We start from the raw sequence: 23366 nt of genomic DNA, 5'->3' as shown, positions 1-23366 counted from the left end.
TTTGTTTCTGGGTTCCCCTAATGTCACCTTCCAATTGTCTAGTTTTTCAAAGAAGTACTTATTCTCCTCTATGAACCCATCCTAATGCTTACTAATACTTGGGATAACAATTTAAATGATGGATGGAATCATTTTCCTGATCCTTCTCATGTAAAATATAAAGGTCGGGGACAAATTATTGCAAGCCCTGCTCGCCATATGTTTAATAACTCTCATTCCTCAACAAGTCATGTTTAATATTCCCCTAAATCTAACCCTAAACATATTGTGACTATTGTCATTACATTTATTGATCCTAGTCTTACTAATGTTGTTGTTACTGAAATTGTTGTTGTTATTCACCCAATTCCCAAATCTTCTGATTTAGCTAATCCTTGTCCTTTGCTAGTAAATTATATTATCCCTAATGTTGAAAATCCTACTTTTGATATTGAACACTTAAAATCAAGTCACGTTTTCATAGTTGAGCTCATGGAGGAGGAAAATAAAACAAGTTGTTTCTAATGTAAACCTTGCAAACATTTCTTAGTCATCTATAAGGCATCCAATGGCTACAACTGATAATATTTTTCTGAAACAACATATAACTCAACTATTTTATAAAACATATTTAAATTTACAGGACTATTGATTAGGATTTGGACTTCTATTAAGTAACAATTACATTTGTTTGGAAAATTTTGACGATGGTTTTGTTTTGACACTCAAAATCATATGGACAGTTCCTATGCACTAATCATATATATATATATATATATATATATATATATATTGTATATGCATAATTTTGGAATCTTTGAAGGAAAGTCAATCTTGTGATGATTAACCATAGTGCGATACATGAGTATGTGGGGGTTACAAGGTGTTATCATGCATGATGTGGATTTTATTTTCTTTAAAATAATATTTTTGAAATATGATGACATGATAATGGTATGGAAGTGGGTCCTCCCTCCCTCTTGAGTCATACATGTCACCTATTTATTAATAGTTCAAATTTTCCTTCTCACCCATCCATGAGTCAATTTAATTGATGAATCTCAGTAAAAGAAAACATGAAATAGTTGCATAACCATCTCAAGTAGAACTTGTAGAACTTGATTACAAATACCTACTTGGAAAAGGAAAACGAAACCAATCTTCACACAATTTATGGTATGAGTGAGCATGATTTCTTTAGTTTTGGGATAATTTTTTAAGTTGTTTTAGATATTTTGAGACTCATGAAACTTTTATTACATGAATTCTTTTAAATAGTAGCAATAAATGGAGGTTAGAAAGTTTTGTCTTGCTGATTAAGGTATACTTTCACTTTGGTCATTGATGGTATTTATCACTACTATTTATTTGTCATCACTGATAATTGATATTTTTTGTAGTATTCATACCAATGTCCAAAAGGCCTTATTGAGCTAGTGATAGCAAGGCCAAGGCTATATTTTGTTCCTTACTACTTACATTTCACTCATATAGTTATAGGCGTTGTCATTTGTAAAGAAGATTCTTGTTACAAATTACTTATAATCTATTAAGTTGGGCTCATTATTATTGAATAATTTTTCAAATATACTCAATAAAGATGTTTTCTTATCTTTCCATCTTATGTCTTTTTATTTCTTTTCTTCACATTTTTAACTGCAATAGCATTTGTTTTGTACATAGCATCTCTCCTGTTGATAAATTTCTATATGAAATACTAGTAGTAAATATCGTTGAAGCTTGTTTGACATGGTTATAACTGCTTGCTATAACAATTACCATGTACGTCCTATATTTTATAGTTGTAAATAAATATTCTAGTAGATGTTTTAATTCTTTTCTTGTATGACTTATGGCACTATTTATTGTTGAAAATCTAATAAGAAAATCCTAATTTATTTTGTCCTTGAATTAATTTAGGAATAAAATTGTAATTCCACATCACATGATAACTTGTATTAGTTAACTAAGTTAATTTGACATAGTTTGCCTGGTTAATTCGAGGTGAGGGTAGACTTGAGTCATGTAGAGTGTCTCCTACATTATAGGATCCCTAGTTGAGTTAATTTTGAGTTGTAATTATTTAATTCAGTTTAAGTGAGTTAAAGCCAGCTAAAATAGTTGCAACTATTGGAGGAACTATTGGGAGGTCTAGGAGTGGGGTGTTTCTTACAGTGATCAACCAATTAACTGATGATTCACTCATAAATAACTCATGCATGCTAGATCTGAGAGTTACCCAGTTGAGATTGGAGTTCAGGGACAATGTACTATCATTTGTATAATCATCTGAATTGTATAGGTGGTGCATGCAGTCAGAGGTAGGCCTATGATGGATTGCGCAATTCATTTGAGGAATTTCCCTAATTAATAGGGGGTTAATTCCCAAGGAAACAATAAAAAGAAATAGGGACTTGGGCAAGCAGTAAATTGGTTAAGTATTGGCCTAGGCTTGTTTAGGAAGCAGTGGTACAAATAAAGATAGTGCAAAGGTTGCTCAGGCTTGAGAAAATCATTGTAATCTTCTCATATTTTCTGACTAATGCAATATAGAGATAGTAGGGGTTTTTAACTGTGGCTTTCCCCAGGAAATCATTGTGTAATGTATTGATTGAATTATTTCTCTTGTATGCTTTGTGATTTCACAATCATTTAATTGTTTTCGTTGATGAGGAGAGTAGATTCAAGTCCATTGTTTTAGTAAATTACAATTAGCAGTTTGAATCTAAAAGGAATTTCTACATGGTATCAGAGCACAAATCACTCTATAAGAGGAGAATATGAGTTTGATTTTTGCAGGTGAAATCGATTTTGTAGTATCATTCTTCAGAGTCAGCAGGATGTCATTCTATGGATTGAGACTCAAATATGCCCTTGAGGGTATTTCAAACTATATTGCTTGGAAGGACGTGATGGAGGCAGTGTTGGAAGGCAATTAGCTTAAGGAATTCATAGACAAAGATATTCCTAAGCCAACTGATGCTCAAAATTTGGTAGAGTGGAGGAAATGTGTTGCAAATGCGAGAAGGATGATCCTAAAATAAGTTCGAGATCATACTGTCTAGAACCTCCATGGTAAGGAGACCCCATATGCAACGTGGAAGGCCTTGACATACCCGTTTCAAAACAACAATGACCACAGGAAGTTAGCACTGAAGGATAAGATCAGAAAAATCAAGATGGAGAAGGGCGACACAATACCAAAGTACTTGACTAAGTTGACCCAATGTCGGGATGAGCTTGGAAGTGTTTGCTTTACAGTTGTTGAAGATGATCTAGTCAGCCTAGCACTTTTAGGCCTTCACAAGAGCTGGCACAACTACTAAGATTTGGTAAATGGGAGGGAGAAGCTACTAGAGTGGGAGCGTTTGTGGTCTAACTTGGTGCAAGAAGAGATTCAACGAAACACCACAGATGGAACCTCATCCAAGCATGATAATGAGGAGAAATGTGCCTTAGCTATAAAGGAGAAGAAAGGGAAAGGTAAGTCATCTCATTCCAAATTAGATTATAGTTATGGTGAAAAGAAGGACTTGTCAAAGATTAAATGTTTTCGCTATCATGAGTTGGAACATTATGCCATGAAGTATCTGCATAAGAAGGCCGATAAGAAGCCCTTAAGAGGAGAGGCAAGTGAAGCTCTTGCTTCACAATTCGAGTTGGATTTCACCCTCATCGCTTGCATGGTGACATCGGTGATGGGTAGTGTGTGGTATCTAGATAGTGGAGCCTCATTCCATATGACTGACAACAAATAATTCTTCAGTGACTTGGAGGAGAAGGACCTCCAGATGCACATCAAAATGGGAGATGATGGAAGGTATAGCGCGATTGACATTGGTACTATTACTTTAAGAGGGATTCTAGTAATCCTCTCACATTAAAATATTTCATGGATGTTTCGAGTCTAAAGAAGAATTTGGTTTCAGTTTCCATGTTGGAGGACCGTGGCTACGATGTGATATTTAGAAAAGGAAAGGCTTTCCTTCATCACATAACCTCTGGACAATTGAATCAGATCAAGATTCGGGTGAAGAAACTCTACAAATTGGATTTAGAAGATTGTGCTACTTTGATCACAAAAGCAGAGAGGGTGCAAAGCCAAGACATTAGTGAGTTGTGGCATAGAAGATTGGGTCACTTGCACCATGGAGCTTTGAAGATCATGCAACATATTTTTACAGGACTTCCAAAGGGTACACTAGAGCATAGAGATGCATGCAAAGGGTGTACATTGATAAAGTATACCAAAGCCACCTTTCATGATAAGGAAAATCGAGTGCAAGAGATCCTTGAAAGAGTTCACTCAGATTTGTGTGGATCGTTCTTGACAGCCTCCACGGCCAAGCACATGTATTATGTAATATTTGTAAATGATTTCTCACATAAGTGATAGATTTTGTTCATTCAAAAGAAAGGTCAGACATTCTCTATTTTTTTTTTTTTTTTAATTTAAAGCACTTGTTGAGAAAGGAAATGGCAGGAAAGTGAAGGCTCTTAGGAGCGATAACAGTGGAGATTATGTGTCGAATGAATTCAAGAACTTTTATGCATAAGAAGGAATTTGACGGGAGTTAATAGCATCCCATAACCCACAATAGAATGAGGTGGCTGAAAGGAAGAAAAAATGTATTGTGGGCGCTACACGGGCGATGTTACATGATCAAGGCCCACTGTTGCACTTGTGGGCTGAAGCATGCAACACAACTGTATATGTGCAGAACAGGAGTCCTCATCGAATTCTCGGGATGAGTACACCAGAAGAAGCTTTTTCAGGTAAGAAACTAGATGTGGCACACTTCAGGATCTTTGGTTCATCAGTTTACTATCATGTTACCAAGGATGCAAGGAAAAATCTAGACCGAACAACTGAGTTGGACATTTTTGTGGGGTACACTGATACACCTCATATTTATCGGGTGTACCTGCCATCTCACAGGATGAATGTGGTTCATAGAGATGTGAAGTTCGATGAAGAGAAGGCAAATAGATGTTCCCTTGAGAGGGAGCTTCAGTTGCATGCAGATGAGGAGATTTTGGCTCCAAAGGAAGAACCTCAGGATGATGTGGAGCAACCACATGTAGAGGAGCAGAGAGTGGAAGCACCCACTCGTGCAGATACTTCCAGAGATGGAAGGAAGCACAATAGAGAGGCTAACAGATTGTTGCATGATGCTAGAGAGAATGTGGGAGCACTCACATCACAATGTAGGTAGAGGAGGTCACCATATCAATACACTGACTACATGGCTCTGATGAGGGAGAGTGTAGAGATTGAGCCATCCTTATTAGAGGAAGCAGTGCAGCAACCAGTATGGGTTGATGCCATGGTAGAGGAGTATGAATCCATTATCAGAAATAGTGTTCGAGAAGTGGTCCCAAGACCAACATACAAGTCAGTGGTGAGTTCCAGATGGCTTGACAAGGTAAAGAAAGTAGTAGATGGGAGTGTGGAGAAACACAAGGCTAGATTTCAAATATGACATGATTAACACCTAAGTCCCTTTAGTCCAAAAATGTGTATTTCTATTAGCCTGTATGTGGACTGAACCATATGCTCAATTGACCAACCAAGCGTCAACCAACTTCTTGCAATAGTCCACAATTTACAACCTTACATAGAACACGAACTAAACCAAAGTTCCCTCTCACAATTTCTCCCAAAAATTATAGTTATGAGTCTCCAATCAAAATCTAACACAAGGTTTTGGGTAGAAAGTTGCCACTATTAAAATTTATTAACAATGCTTAAGCCTTGTTCCTTCCACTCAAGTTAAAAAATATGTTATTAGAAAAATTGCATAAAAAAGTATAACCTACATTGATCAATGTTAGCTAAATTAACAGTGGCTAATAGGAAAATATAATCTTATAGATTTCCTTTGGGAAGAATTTAAAAATTAAGATGTGAAGTGGATAAAATAATTGCTTGCTCAAGAACATGGATTTGCATAAATTATGGTGGGTAATAACCACTAGTCAGTCTAGACATTTAGAGTTTTACTCCTACATAAGTTTTGAGGAAAACTTAAATAAGGCATAGTCTAAGTTATATACGAAATAACCTTTTTCATCAGAATCTGGTAAAAAAATTTCAAGCAATATTGTGACGTTTTGTCTTTTAAAATGCATTTTTGAATGCATAAATGGATTCATCACCCTGAAAAATCGACGGGGCACTCAAATTTTATGGATTAAACAACTTTTACTCGAGTCTCTAAAAGTCTCTACCGGATTTTAGTTAGAATTAACCAGAAAAAATGCTTTGAAAAGGTCCATTTCATCTATAAGTTAGAGTACACCCATATTAATGGTGAGAACTAACTCCTAGTAAATATATTTATTTACATCTTATTCCTATCCATTTTTTATGCGAAGACTTTAATTATGGTGAGAAGTAATTGGTGGTAAATATGTTATTTACTTCTTTGAAAGCTTACAAATAAAAAATAACTACACAAATATCTAAAAATAATGCATGAATATTGCAACATATCCATAAATTATGGCATAATGTAAGGCAATTATCCACATGGCATTATATTGTGTAAACCGCGAAAAGACCTTCAGGTTTTAATCTAGTCAAATATTTGAAAAATATTTTTGCTAATAATATTGAAAAACAAATATTTATTTTTCAAAGTTAAACATTATAAGTTGCATTGGTCAATGTTATACTAATAGTGGTCAATAAGCAAATAACCAATTAACCCACATGAAAATGAGAAAAAACTACATCTTTGTGGATAGAGTGTGTCTATCACTCCATTGTTTTTCATCATATGTTACAATAATAATCTCTTTATATATATATATATATATATATTTCAATCAAAACCTTAGAAAAAGTAAAAAAATTCCTTGCCTCTCTGAAAAGCTTCGCGTGATATTGAAGAAGAAAAGTAGCAAGGTCTCTCTTTTTTAGTCAAAGGTGTAGATTTCATTGGTCTCACTAAAAATTTGGATAAATTTAATGGTTGAAGGTGTGGCTAAGACATGGATTTCCTTGGTGTTTTGAGCAAGGAAAGGAGTTACCCTTCTTGGAATAGGACTATTAAGGGAGTTGCTAAGAGATCAATTGCAGAGTGCACTCCTCGACCATCCCATTACTAGAAAATTTTATAGTTTTATTAATTTATTCCCTAGCTAGTTCTATTTTGGATACCCAATAGCAGTCAAGGAGGGATTTGACCAGAAAACATCATTAGATGGTGATCATGACGACTCTTTTGGTTTTGTTATGAGTTTAAGACCCACTGCATCCACAATTCCATGTAAGAAATCCATTGCACGGTTGAAAATTTTATATGGTGGAGTGGTGAACGTTTATGATTATATTCCTGTAGATAAGCCTTCAAGCCATAATGTTAATTTCTTACAGTGAAAAGTATTCTCATCATCAAATTATTCCAACTTTCCAAAAGGGTTGTGAATCACAGATTAGAGTTGGACAAATTCTTGTAGAAGTGAATTACATTTTAAATGATAATCATTCTTCAAAGATCTAATAGATCAATGAGTACAATTGGTTGCATCCCTTCCCCCTAAACTTACTCAAAAATTAATAGGGGTGTGGGGGGGGGGGGGGTATGAAATATGAAACCACTAGTTTTAAGAGCATGTGATGTGGCAACAAATGATTGGGTCCATGCCCCCTGCCCTTATAAAACAACTATAGACCCCCCTCTCCCCACGAAATTGTTGTTAGAATGACAAGTGACATAAATGGTTTTTTATAATTAAAGACACATGGACAACATCATCTATTTTTTTGAGTGAAGATATGTGAGTTAGATTCTAATATTCCAGCTTTCAAGAGCAATAATGGAGGGATATTATGATGCAAACATATCATATGGTTAGCTTAATTGACGACCATGGTTGTTCTTCTGCTACTTGATTTTTTTTTTGTAAGCTTGGTAGATCCTTCCATTTTCATTAATATATAAGAAATTTACAACCACATAAAACTGGTTAGGTGGCCTCAACTTTCCTAGCGTGAAATCAAGTCGGTTGGCCACCTAAATGCATGATAAGCCATCCAGTAGCAAAACGTGATAAGTCTTTCTAACCAAGTTATATAAGTTTGTATATAATGTCCTTGACCATACTCTATTTTCCTATAAACATATATGACTTCAAACTTAAAAGTAAGGTCGAAATTATAATTTTTGTGTTCTTGAGATCAAGACAAATTCTTGAACAAATCATGGGAAGAAAAACCATAGAGTCTAAAACCTGCAAACCCTGACAAGAACAGTAGGAGCAGCAGAACATAAAACCGATAGCAAAAAGGAGATGTTGTTAGCATTATGATACATGTGTTGTACTTGATGGCAACTCACTTGTAGCAGAAAAACTCACTTGTATATGGTAACTAGACGAATCTATGTGACTAGATGAATCTATAGGAGAGATATCAGATGTGATAGAATGCATGGTAGTTGTGTTTACGGATGTGACAATATGTAGGGCAGTTCAAAGGAATCAGTTTAGAAGTAATTTACAATAGAAAATCACATTATAACAGGTCTATTCAAAGGGAACAAAGTAATGGTACAAAAGAATAGGATGAAGGAACAAAGGACTACAGATCAGAATCAAGAATTTGAAGAAAAAGGACATTTTCAGGTATATTAAGTTGTATACACGGGTTCACTGTACAAAAAGAGTGTGTACATGCGGGTTCACTGTACAAAAAGAGTGTATATGTATGCACGCACTTTCATAGAAGAAAAAGTATGTATGGGATGAAAAATTAAGGAAATTAAGGTGAAAGAATACCAGGGGTCAATACCATGGTATTAGCCCACAATATTGAGCGGAGTAACGACTATTTGATCTCGTCTAAGAATACCATAGGCTCTAAGTGTTGTTTTGGTCCGAGGTATTGAGAAAGGCTAAAACTATATAAGGAGGACAATATCAAAGGGCTAAGTGCACAAGTAATGAATATCTTATGAAGTGTTAGATCAAAAGCGAATATGCATGTTATGGGTTTCTGATGCTTTGCTTGATCTAGACTAAGAATGCACCTGAGTGTTTGATGATGGATGAGATCTAATGATGGATCAGGATCATAATGACTTATCATTATGTGATCTGATAATGGATAGGCTAGATCTAATGGCTAACACATGTTTTATCCTTTATATGTGATGATTTGGGTATGTCTGAAGTCTAGAATTGCAACGAAGTTATAAGTAAGTTTTTGCAGATCTATACGTTGGTTCTCTTTGGTGAAGGTTCATATACATGCTGGTTTGGCTCTTTCAAGTAACGTATGCAAAAGAAAAGCTTGATGTTCAGGGATGACTGATCTATCATATTAGTGTTGTTGTTTTACTGTTGTTTGTTAATGATGTCTTCATTAGATATGAAAATAAAATTGTTTGTATAAGGAGATTGAGTCTAGTTGATTGGTTGATTGAGAAAGAAGGGCGATCCTTGTTGTTATATGTTTAGAACTCTGTAATATAACAGTAGATCTTCATAATGTTATTGATTGGTACAGTTTGCAATTCATAGGTTTTATGATTTAGTATCTTTAGAGGTATACGCAGGTTGGGCAAAAGGAAGTAGCTTATACATGTAGGTTTGCTTCATTGAAGGAGCGTATACATTCTGACACATGCCTTTTGAGGTTACAGTTAGTTCTGGTTGTTGACGTAGTGTTCTGGGTTTAGATCTGTGTACTAGTTACAATGATATGTCTGTTCTGGTTGATTGGTCGAATTTGATTAAGTTTGAATGAATGGTTGATCCAGTTGTGTCAGAGGTTAAATGATTGTTTGATTCAGTTGTGTCAGAGGTTCAAAGGTCTCATTGATTGATTGTTTCAGTTATATCAGAGTTTGATGATTGGGTTTCAGTTATATCAGAGATTAATGATTAGGTTTCAGTGATTGGTTGACATAGATGTATTTGATGGTTGTATTGCAGTGGTGATTGATTTTGAGCTTCAATGTTACTAATGGGTCCAGTAAGAAAATTTGATGAAACATGGCCTACATATTGTGTTGTTGTGTACTAGGAGTATCTAATATGAAGATTTATGAAACGTGGTCCCTATATGATATTGAGGGTTGGAGCTTTAATTCGAAGCTTCCTGCCAGTAGTGGCTGGTGATTTGATTAGGGGATTGGAGCTCCCTTCCAGTAGCAGTTGGAGAACGAGTGAAGGTTGTGGCCTTCTGTAGGTCGGCGCCTACGTACTAGTAAACATATCGGCTAGTACAAAAGATAGGGGGTTGTAGCTCTCTTCTAGTAGAAGCTGGAGAACGAGAGAAGGTTGTAGCCTTCTGCAGGTGGGTACCTGCATACTGGTATGAGTCTGCACCAGTACAATATTGTAAATAGATTATTCTTTATATTAAAAGAAGACAAAGGCAACAATAGTAGGTGGTTTTTCTCCCACATTGGGTTTCCACGTTAAATCTTGGTGTTCATGTGTGTTGCTTATGTGTGATGGTTTATCTGTTATTACTACACATGGTTACTGTTTAATGTTTAATATAGTATTGATGCATTGATTAAAGATCAACATATGATGAATTAACTTAATCATAAGTTCACTGGATATACGCAGGTTGCCTTAAGAATAGTTGCGTGCACACATGAGTTCCCTTCATTGAAGTAGCGTATATAAATTTGATTATGGAAATGAAAAATTTCTTGATTTGTAAATACTGATTCACCCCACCCCCCTTCTGAGTATTATTTCCAACAATTGGTATCAGAGAAGGTCCTTTGGAAGAAGCTTGATCGCTTGAAGGAGATCCATAGTGTTATAGACATTTTTGTGCCCTACAACTCCAAGCATGAAATGTCCATAAACCAAGGGCTCCTAAGTCCCTAAAAGTGTTGTTCTAACCCCTAAAGGAACAAGGTCAACAGATTACAACTTCTCCTAGAAGTTCTCCACCGGAAACTGCTCAGAATTGGTCAAAACAGGATCATTTCAGTTGCTCCACTGGCTAGGTGCGTTGCATTGCACCTAAATACACTGTGAGGGTGCATTGCATTTCAAAATTCCCTTCTGTGGGGTGCGATGGGCGAGAAATGACAAATGGCAGTGTCATTCCGCGAGGTGGAGAGACAATGGAAGCTTCCAGAATCTTCTCCTGTGACACTTGCCTCATTGAATTCGACCAAGGATGAATAAGAGGCCTTCAGTCTCCAAGTGGAAGCAAGAACTGACAGGGAGAAGACACTAATCAAATCACAAGCTGACTCATCCTCCTTACAGATATCTATATATGGATCCCTCATCCCAGAGATCCGGAGGCTGGAATTTTGCATATTGTAAGGAATTGCTGTTGGTTTCTAGAGACAAACATCGGATTGTTGGGTGATTTATGCTTTGTTTGAGGTGAAGAGGGGCTTCTTTGCTGGGAGGTTGATGCTGGGTCGGAACCATTGGTTGTAACTCCTCCTAGATCTTTTCTTGTTTATCAATAAAAACTATTTGAGTTTTCCTCCATGCTTTTGTATCATTGATGCTTGTTACATTTTGTATGGTTAACTTAAATCTGATCCTAAGTTGTTTATGAATATAGATCCATGTCTTTGTATAGTGTTCTTCTTTTGTGATCTTACAGGTACTTTGTGAAGCTGGGCAAGTAAGGGAGCAGGTAGCTGGAGACTATCAAAGAAGAGAGGGATTGGATCAAAGGATTAGCGCAAGACATAGGTTGGTTCTTTCTATTCCTCTCTATCTATAGTTCATAAAGGAAATACAAAAGTACTTTTTCTCTGTTTGTTTCTAAGGCAGTTGTCACACCTTAGTGGGATAGAGCAGTTCTAAATAGACACTTTTCCCGGTAACAAAATGGCGACTCCACTGGGGAATGTCTAATTAGTTTGTTTGTGTATCATTCTTTGTTGTTTGTTTCATAAACTTATAAGTAGCTTTCGAACTGCATTTGCCATAACAAATGCAAAGTAGATAACTACTGCTTTAATCCATTCACTGGATCTATTTATGATTTAAACAACTGATTCACAAACTATCTGATTGCCCTTGTGATAGCTCTTAGATCCTCCTTAGATCTACCCCTGATTGTTGCATTACTGATTGCTTTTTACTCGGCCAAAAACCAAGGACTGAACTGCAAACTGTGACCCAGAACCTGGACAGAGTCTCGTTTCTAGCCCAGCGTAGGTATTGTTCAGAGATCCTGAATTTCAGTGCACTTCCCGAAGGGGAAACCTGCGCTGCATTTCAGATTCTCTGTGTTACAGGTGCGCTGATCAGACTGGCTCTATGCAGTTGTGGTTCTTGTGCTTCATTCTTTCCAGTTCTATCCCTGAATTTTGCTGCCTGTGATCAGTATATGACTGTTTGAAACCTCTTTTCCTTGCTGTTATTCCGCCTCCTTTGTACAAAAGAACTGTAGATGTTTTTGTGTGTTTGTTGAGTCCTTTACAGTTTTCCATTGCAAAAGTAGAATAGTCGTACTGTCGTCCTTTGATTTGAATCTGTCGCAAGTGTCGATTTCAATCATAGGAGAAAGTTTGATTGTTGTTGATGGTCGATTATACTGTTACTATTGCCTTTGGTCTGAATTTGCAATTTTCTAGTGTCAAGAACGAGTGTTCATTTCAAAATCGTAAGGTGTCTTAATCATCTCTATTTTTTGATTTCGAAAAGAGCTTGTTTATATTTGTCGCTTGAAAAGAAATTCAGATTTGTACATCAACTTTCTTTTTAGCATCAATACTAAGAAAGTCGAAAACAAATACATGCATGTGCATTTCCATATAGACAGTCTGTTTGGCTTGATTTAGGAAAGTGCATTTATAGTGTGCTCTTTGCTCTTTGTAAAAAGATTCTGTCTTTCTTTTCCCCTTGTAGCTAGGATTTTCATTGCACAAAAGAGATAAAAGTTTGTTTATCATCTTTAGATTGCACTTTAGGAATTACATCTACATCTCGTGGTGAACCCAAAAGGCAAACTTCATAAGCAAGATCAACTTAAAATAAATTCAATGAATCTAACAACGCTTTGGAACTTAACGCACAACATTTAGAGGTCTAGGCTAGAGACGTATTCCGGTGTCGTAAAGCCTGGTAACTGTTGTCCTCACTGATGGTTGGGTGATTCCTCCACTTTGAGACGATAAGTGCCAGTACAGACTTGTGCTCCCACGTACCGTCGAGTATATTTTGGGAGACCCCTATAGGCTTAAATCCTTTATCCTTAGGAAGCCCTGTTTGCCGCCCTATCGATCGCAATGCACTGAACACAACATTCGGGAAGATTGACTGCCGTACTGTAAAAAGTATTATGTAGTTTTGCGATTGGTTTGGTACTCCCTCTACCTAGATCTCTAGAGTAGTCCCTTTCGTTCCTTTTCAGACTCCTGAACGGAAGAGGTCCATCTGAGCACTTGTCACTTCAGGCTCATTAAAAATCGAAGGAGACTAGAGTCATCTTTTGTTTTTTCTCGACTCTTAAAAACTGAAAAAACAAGTTGTGTCAAAGCGTCTAAAAATTTATTTTAAACGGAATATTCATTACCCCTTTCCTACGTTGATCTTGGGTTGAGAAAATGGAGTCCACCAACCAAGGAATTCCCCTTGGAGGAAATCCTAGTCCCTTCTCCTCTTGGGGAGATGTTGGTGCACCCCATATGGCCACATTGTCGCTTCCAGGACTGACAATTGGTTTACCCGTATGGCTCTTCTCAACCTCTGTCGTTCAGAACACCACTATTCCTGAACAATCGAATCAACAATTAGACAAGTCCAGAGTTACCTACCAACCTTCTACTTCCTCTAATTCTTCCTCTCCTCCTTCCTCTTTGCTTGATGGGGCTACTAAAGCCAAAAGTCAAGTACCTAAGGAGAAGAAGGAAAAGAAGAAGAAAGAGAAGAAGAAGAAGGAGCCAAAAGCGAATGGGGACAAATGAGTGTCGTCTAACGAAAATCCACACACTGCACCGACCAGGCCTAAATCACCATGTGTCATTTGCAAGGGAGACCACTATCACAGAGATTGTCCTTGCATCCCTCGGATCTTAAGGGATTGGTCTCCCCGTTTGCACAACCCGGTGTCGTCAACCTCTGATGATCATGTTGAAAACACACCGTCAACTAGTGAAAGTGAAGCCCCTGGACAAAAAGGAAAATATAGATTTCCTTGTAAACTGTGCGAAGGCGATCATGCCGTCCACCGTTGTCCCTTCTTAGACGAGGCTAAAAGAGTTTTGGACGATCGTCCAGTTTCACCATCACGACTTCCTCCTGGATATAAAAAACTCTTGCTGAGTCCGTCACCAGTTGAAAATCTGGCTGGCCCGTTCAAGTGGTCGGCTGAAGCGCTTATCATTGAAGATAAACCATCTGAATCCATACCAGACGAAAGTCAAAAGGTCGAGGCGGCAGTTGACTCGGTCTTGCCTTCAGAGGTTTCATCTTCAGATGATACAGTCACTGAAGAGAACAAGGATGACACTGTCCAAATTCTCTTCATAAGCACAGACTCCAATGAACATGGGGGCAATTTACCCGTTCCTTTATCGCAAGAAGGAAGTTTGTCAGAATCGTACCCGGCCGTCTATTCGGTCCCACCTCCAAGCAGCCTAGTTGTCTCCTTCGACTGGAATCAACTAGGCAGACCCCGTTTACCAGCTAGTGTACCATTCCGAATTATTGTTCAAATATATAGAATGGTTACGGCTGGTACCATCATAGATGAGGGGGCTTCTGTGAGTATCCTTTCCTCGACTGCTTGGAAAGCGCTTGGTTCGCCATCGCTTTTGCCTGAGATGAGAAATCTGACAGGCTTTGATAAAGGAACCAGTCAACCGTTAGGGATCCTTCCCAATGTGCCCATAACATTGAGAGGGAAAACCGTTCACATGAACATGATGGTAGTTCAAGGACCCCTGGATTACAATCTACTCCTTGGACGAGACTATATTTATTGCATGGGAGCAATTGTCTCCTCACTCTTTAGAGTAATGTGTTTTCCGCACGAAGGAAGAGTGGTCAAGTTCGTAGACCAGCTTTCATTTCCCGGATCACGCATAGCAAATAGTCATATACCATCCCTGAATGGTCTTTTCATGCAAGAAATGTCTCAATCTCCAGTCCGTCCACCCGATGAGTGCGAGTGATTCAGGGGGACATGACTGAAACCCAGGGGGCATGCATCCTGGTCTGCTTTAGCAAGAAAACTTCGGGTATAAGGTAGGTTTCCGCGAGAGAATATGACCTCTGTACTCCCGTCCGTGATTGGAAGGGGGAGTTGGACTGGAACAAGATCCTCTTGTCAAAGTTATGTCAGGGATGGTCACGCCATACCATCCACTCACCTTTGTTTATTTCGGTAGACATCGCCGAAGAAGTGTTTTGTTTGCGCTGTGAATAGAACAATCTTTGGGTAACCTGGAAGAGGTAGGCCTCTCTCGGTAAAACAAATGTTTTAACGGACTGAAGAAGGGGTAACCTTGAAACTCTGTTTTATACCTGGGGGCATGCAAACCTTTTGGAGTGCAAGCGAAGAGAGACTATTTATTTTTTTAAATTTATAGGACCTCTAACCCTTTAAACTCGTAGGATTGGTCGTCTCCTAACTTGCATAAAGAAAGGATGTGGGGTAAAACTCTAAAAGTTGCCGTTTTTATATGAGACATTCTTATCATATGACTGGATTAATCGAGCAGTTTTAGCACATAGTTCAAGCTCGTTAAAAAATAAACATAAGACATGAGCAAATGTTTCCACCCGCGTTTAAGCTCATTAAAAAATGAACTATTCCCTGGTAAATAACCATCGTGAATGTAGTACTTCAGCCGTTAAAGCCTTGGTCGTGTTTGCACCGTCACCTCCACTTTTTCATTGGCCAATCATTCACCTCCATTTGATTGTTTACCCATTTTGAGGAAAAATTGCGAAGAGTGATTTCACTAGCCATCCTTGTGACACTGCCGTGATTGGAAAATTCCAAACCTTACCTGGAATCAGCTGCTACCCGTTTTATCACCCGTTCCTCAAAAGACGAGTCTCATTTAAGCTCTTTTCAACTGACTCGTAAAATATGAAAAGATTGCCGAGTCCTTGGCCTTTCCAGCTCATTAAAGGGATAGGAAGTGCTATCCCTCCTCTAGATTTTAATCGTTTTGGACCTGAGGGATTATTACACAAAAAGATCGAGCGCTTGTTTTGTTCGGCTCGTTAAAACTATCGAAAATTCATCCCTTCTGTATTGTTTTATACTTTTTCGGACTTAAGGGATTAGATGACGAAAAAGGAATTTTGGAGTTTCCTTTACGTTCCTTTTCAGACTCTCTAAAATTGAAAAGAACCGAGTTATCTTTGTCGTTAAAATCGTTAAAAATATTAATAGTGAAAAACTTGTCTATAGACGAGAACGAGTTTCACTATCGCTAGGCTCGTTAAAACATAGCGATGGGTTTGCCCGAAGGGCAAATTATAGAACAAGCATATGTTATCCTCCTCAAGCTTGACAAAAATAAAGAGGTACTGGTCAGCAATGACTGGGGAAAAATTGGGAAGAAAAATCAAAGAAACTTTGTTGGTAGCAAGTCGCTCTTGAACATGACACTTCCACTCCGTGTCCAAGTCGGGTTGGGTTGTTTCATTCACCAGTCACATCACCATGGTCATGCCATACCATCCACATTTGGGGTTAATGCTACCAATCCATCACATCAGTGTCGCCGATATGTTCAAGAGAAGTCATCCAGAGAAGTCACCTGTCTCACCCACTACCATACATTATACTCCATTCTTTCATGACCACTGCCCTGAACCTTATATCACCAGATCGTTTTCACCTCCATCAAAATCATTTGCTCCGTTCCGTGTCATTGATGTGGGATTCATTAAGGCCCTCTTGTGATGGATCACTTCTTGTCGACATCAGCTCATTATCCAAGAAGTCGACCTAGGAACACCCCATTCAGTACTTTGAAGCTTGCATGCCTCAATGGAAAGTTTCTCACTTCCGGCGACAGGTTTACATCAATGGCCTTCGACCGAAAGATTTTGCGTGGTGTTCGACGCCAAGTCCTTTATTCACACCACGTGAATTGTACTGCAGTACCTTGAGGGTCATTATCATTATCGGTGATTCCTCTCACGCTTGTTAATAGTTTACATCATTGACTGGTAATCAAGCGATGTCTTTCCATGTTCGACTTCAGAACATTTCTCACATGGATCGACTTGTACTTCGAGTGAATATCGGACGAGATTGAAGACCCCGGATCTAGTTTCATCCATCCGTGCTGCGATATATATTCAGGGAAATAAAGACATTAAATGTACATCATTGCTGCACAGATAATCATCCACTCAAAAGGATGATGGCTCTACCAGAATCATCAGTCTACACTCAGACGATTGTCTGTCCTATGTACATGGAAATGAATTTATAAAGCTAAGCATGGGAATGCCCGCCTCAGCTAGATCATGAAAACAGTATGAAGATAATGTATTGTATTGTATCTTATTACAGGTCTCCTCCCAGCATTGAAAGAACTTCGGATCCTCATAATAAAGCATTTCACCCGACACCAAAAGGTTAACGGCCTCATACTTTAGGGGGCAACTGTTGTAGACATTTTTGTGCCCTACAACTCCAAGCATGAAATGTCCATAAACCAAGGGATCCTAAGTCCCTAAAAGTGTTGTTCTAACCCCTAAAGGAACAAGGTCAACAGATTACAGCTTCTCCCAGAAGTTCTCCACCAGAAACTGCTCAGAATTGGTCAAAACAGGATCATTTCAGCTGCTCCACTGGCTAGGTGCATTGCATTGCACCTAAATACACTGTGAGGGTGCGTTGCATTTCAAAAGTCCCTTCTGTGGGGTGCGATGGGCGAGAAATGACAAATGGCAGTGTCATTCCGCGAGGTGGAGAGACAATGGAAGCTTCCAAAATCTTCTCCTGTGACACTTGCCTCACTGAATTCGACCAAGGATGAGTAAGAGGCCTTCAGTCTCCAAGTGGAAGCAAGAACTAACAGAGAGAAGACACTAATCAAATCACAAGCTGACTCATCCTCCTTACAGATATCTATATATGGATCCCTCATCCCAGAGATCCGGAGGCTGGAAATTTTCATATTGTAAGGAATTGTTGTTGGTTTCTAGAGACAAACATCAGATTGTTGGGTGATTTATGCTTTGTTTGAGGTGAAGAGGGGATTATTTGCTGGGAGGTTGATGCTGGGTCGGAACCACTGGTTGTAACTCCTCCTGGATCTTTTCTTGTTTATCAATAAAAACTATTTGAGTTTTCCTCCATGCTTTTGTATCATTGATGCTTGTTACATTTTGTATGGTTAACTTAAATCTGATCCTAAGTTGTTTATGAATATAGATCCATGTCTTTGTATAGTGTTCTTCTTCTGTGATCTTACAGGTACTTTGTGAAGCTGGGCAAGTAAGGGAGCAGGTAGCTGGAGACTATCAAAGAAGAGAGGGATTGGATCAAAGGATTAGCGCAAGACACAGGTTGGTTCTTTCTATTCCTCTCTATCTATAGTTCATAAAGGAAATACAAAAGTAGTTTTTCTCTATTTGTTTCTAAGGCAGCTGTCACACCTTAGTGGGATAGAGCAGTTCTAAATAGACACTTTTCCCAGTAACACATAGTAACAATGGGAAAGAAGCAAAAGAAGAAAACACCTCAAAAGAAGAAGACATCTCAAAGGAAATGTGACAGTGGGAGAGACGATTGGCCATTATGTGGAAGCAACTATTCAGATTCAAAATCACCTCAGAATGAAGATGAAAAAGAAAAAGAATTATCAGGTATGAATTTTTTGTCCTCTGGTGATACATTTCCCTATTCATTTGAAGATAATGAATGTGACAGCAAAACAATTGAATTTTCTCTTATGGGTGAAAGAGAAAGAAATCAAACAGAGGTGGAATTTAAAAACCTCATAGACACAATTAGAGATCAAAAAGATCTAATTGATAAAAGGGAATGTGCCTACAAAGAAGAAGTTACCAGATTAAAATATCAGTTGGAGGAAGGATACAAAGTAAGGAAGCAATAAAAGGAAAAGGAAGATCAATGTAAAAGGCTGTAGGATGAAGTGACATCATTAAGAAATGAAGTGAATGAAAAGGACACAACAACCAAGGAACTTATAGAAAGAACCATCTACTGTGAAGGTATTGAAGTTGTGGTCGTTTCTATAAAAGAAGATCTCAAAAATTCAAATAAGCAGAATGAAGAACTACTCCAAGCATTTGAAGAACAAGAAAATGAAGTTCCTGAATTAAGGCAACAAGTGGAAGAAAGAAGAAAAGCTAAAGAAATCATGAGGAAGCAGTATCTTGAAAAGGAAGAGCAATATTAGGTTGAGGTAAATATCGTAAAAGGTAAATTAGAAGAAAAAGATAAACTTTTACGATTGCAAGATAGTACTAAGATTTTTGATGATATTCTTAGTAGTCAAAGGTCTCCTGCCATCAAATCGGGTCTTGGTTTTCATGGAACTGTTAAAGGTGAATCTAGCTCACAAACTGAAGTAAGGAACTCTAGTGCAAAATTTGAAATCTCAACAAGAAGATAAGAGGTCAACCCCATCAACAACCAAGGAAAGAAAGTCTTCAAAGAAAATCATTTACTCCTAACTATGGAAGTGCTAATCGATTGTTTCCTCTGATGAATAATGTTGAATGTTTTATATGTCATAATTTTGGACATGTTGCAGCTAGATGCAGAAGTAGAATGGTTCAAGCTAATAATCGTCACACAGAAAGATCATCAGCTTCTAGGTGCTTCAAGGGATATTGTTTTTTTTGCAATATGTTTGGTCACAAAGCCATTAACTGCTATAGAGGGAATATGAAACATATAAGATGTTATGCTTGTAACAAGTTTGGGCATATAGAAAAAGAATGCAGGTGTAAATTTTGGCCAACATACTAAAATGAGCAAACATCATCACACTCCAAGATATGGAAGAAGAAGGAAGTACAACCAGAAATATGTGGCATAGCTCAGTGTAGATAGAACAAACTCAGGAGGAACTGAAAGTATGAAATTTCAGTGTTCTAATTCTCATACACAGTTATCATGAAGACAAGTTGCATATATACGTGAGTTAGAAGCTACACAAGGATATGTTGGTTTGATGAAGAACTAGTGGGACAGACTTGGAAAAATGATTTGATATTGTTCAGACAATTACCAATTATCTTTTCTATCTTGATAATTGATGACTACAGTCTGTGGATGTTATTTAGAAGTGCTTTTGATCCTCATAAGTTGTTGATGACTTGATGTATATTTGATTGATGATGATGCCTTGATATTTCTTAATGATATATGCAATGATCAGATCTAACAGTGAATAGGTGGCACAGGTTCAGGGGGAGAATAGGCTATGCTTCTAATAATTCATTGTTGGCATTATGTTTAGAAGGCTTTGGTACCTAATGATTCTTATCAATGGTGATGATGCCTATGTGGCTAAAGTGTTTAAATGATACATCATGCTATGTTGTGGTTATGAGTTGCCTATGATGAAGTCTCAGATGATACTTGTATTGCTTGGGGTTACATAGTTGTTATTCATATTAGATTTATGGATGATTGTGGATGACTCTTTGATGATGCGTACAATACATATATGTTTCTTTCATGGTGATCTTCATAAGGACAAGGAGAAGTACAAATCTTGAGTACACAACTTCATTATTTGATGATGAGCCACTCATTTCTTTTATGTTGTTGTCATCATGCCTTCAAAGATGCATAAAGTTCATATGGTGCAGTTATGATGCAGGATTCCTATAGTTCTTGGCTCTCACATGGTTAAGGATTGTTGTTGTTGATTGTATCAAGAAAGCTTGACAAATGACTATGAGCTCATGGTTTTCTAGATACATATTGCTATCTCTTAGATGGATATACATTATACTGGATACATGGATGATTACTTAAGTTGCATATTGATACATATTGTTGGTTGGCCAAGATAATAGTGTTGTTGCAGGTCTCATGAAGATATAGCTATTTGAAGACACGGCTCATGATGATGCCTTCTTACTTTATGATGATAGGTTTGATACTCACATATGTTGATTAATGCTTATTAGATGTGGGATGTTCCCTAGTGATGATACATAGTTGATATATTGAGGGCTCTTGTGGAAAGATCATGCAGTTCTTGATGATGATGCTATGATCATAGATGATGACTATGGTGTTTTCACATACATATGATATGATTTTTTGTTACTGCTTGGAGATATGACATATGCTTAGTTGATTCATGGAAGGTTATGATCAAGCTCTTTCTACTAAGGAAACATAGCAAGTTGATCTTGATGAGATCAAGAGGATGAGTTCATATCTCTATGTGGCATACTTTGTCACAGGTCAATGATATTTACATTGTCATATCTTGGGAACTGATGGACATATACAAGTTGCTGGTCTGGATGTTGCTGACAGATTCTTATGGAGTAGATCATATATGGTGTATGATACTTTATGATGACTATCACGGTCTTGTTTAGATCTTTTGTCTTTGTTATAAATGTCATGTATATCATTTGATGTAAAGGTCATATAAAGGCCTATAATATGTCTTTGTCTGTCTTAGTCTTTTAATGTATCCTTTTTGGTCATATGATGTAATTTGTACCCCCACTATGCATGGGGAGGATGACATAATAATTTCTATATTTCAGTCATGTATAAACAATTGGTATATCCCCACTTGGTTGGGTAGATGAGTCAAATTTGGTATATCCCCACTTGGTTAGGAGATTGATGTATGTATGAGTCATTGGTGATAGGAAGGTCATACTCACATAGTTGAGTTATAGAGTCATGTTATTCCTTTGGAAAATATTTTTTTGTAGACTCTGCATGTGCTCAGGGGGAGCATGGACGGTATAGTGCATCTCAACATGTGAAAATGGGGAGTTTAACTAGAGAATTCAGCATGTGCCTAGGGGGAGCATGATCAATTTTCATATTTAGTTGTTCAGATATGAAAGTCTTCATTTTGGTCAACCCTTTACCCTTGATATCAAAGGGGGAGAGTATCTTGGTCTGCCCTTTGCCCTTGATGTCAAAGGGGGAGAGTATTTTGGTGTTGCTTTTTATCTCTAACAGTTTCTACAACTTACAGTAATCAACACCAACATGGTTGCCATCAAGTCCAAAGGGGGAGATTGTTGGCATTATGATACATGTGTTGTACTTGATGGCAACCCACTTGTATATGGTAACTAGATGAATCTACGTAACTAGATGAATCTACAGGAGAGATATCAGATATGACAGAATGCATGGCAGTTGTGTTTACAAATGTGACAAAATGCAGGGTAGTTCAAAGGAATTAGTTCATAAGTAATGTAAAATGGAAAATCACATTATAATAGGTCTATTGAGAGGGAACAAAGTAATGGTACAAAAGAATAGGATGAAGGAACAAAGGACTACAGATTAGAATCAAGAAGTTGAAGAAAAAGGACATTTTCAGGTATGTTAAGTTGTATACGCAGGTTCACTGTACAAAAAGAGCATGTACATGCAGGTTCACTGTACAAAAAGAGCGTGTACACATGGGTTCACTGTACAAAAAGAGCGTATATGTATCCACACACTTTCATAGAAGAAAAAGCGTGTATGGGATGAAAAATTAAGGAAATTAAGGTGAAAGAATACCAGGGGTTAATACCATGGTATTAGCCCACAATGTTGAGAAAAGTAACGACTATTTGATCCCGTCTAAGAATACCACAGGCTCTAAGTGTTGTTTTGGTTTGAGGTATTGAGAAAGGCTAAAACTATATAAGGAGGAGAAGATCAAAGGGCTAAGTGCACAAGTAATAAATATCTTATGAAGTGTTAGCTCAAAAGAAAATATGCATGTTATGGGTTTTTGATGCTTTGCTTGATCTACACTAAGTATGCACCTGAATGTTTAATGATGGATGAGATCTAACAATGGATCAGGATCATAATGACTTATCATTATGGGATCTGATAATGGATAGGCTAGATTTGATGGCTAACACATGTTTTATCCTTTATATGTGATGATCTGGGTATGTTTGAAGTCTGGAATTGCAACGAAGTTATAAGTAAGTATTTGTAGATCTATACGCTGGTTCGCTTTGGTGAAGGTGCGTATACACGCTAGTTCATCTCTTCCAAGTAGCATATGCAAAAGAAAATTTTGATGTTTAGGATGACTGATCTATCAGATCAGTGTTATTGTTTTAATGTTGTTTGTCAATGATGTCTTCATTAGATCTAAAAATAAAATTGATTGTATAAGGAGATTGAGACTAGTTGATTGATTGATTGAGAAAGAAGGGTGATCCTTTCTGCTATCTGTTTAGAACTTTGTAATATGACAATAGATCTTTAGAAT

Source organism: Pinus tabuliformis, chromosome X (assembly GCF_031772625.1).
Source record: "Pinus tabuliformis cultivar Carrire ecotype Pingquan chromosome X, CPIR1, whole genome shotgun sequence".
Classification (NCBI taxonomy): domain Eukaryota; kingdom Viridiplantae; phylum Streptophyta; class Pinopsida; order Pinales; family Pinaceae; genus Pinus; species Pinus tabuliformis.
Note: the sequence above shows the minus strand (reverse complement) of the source record.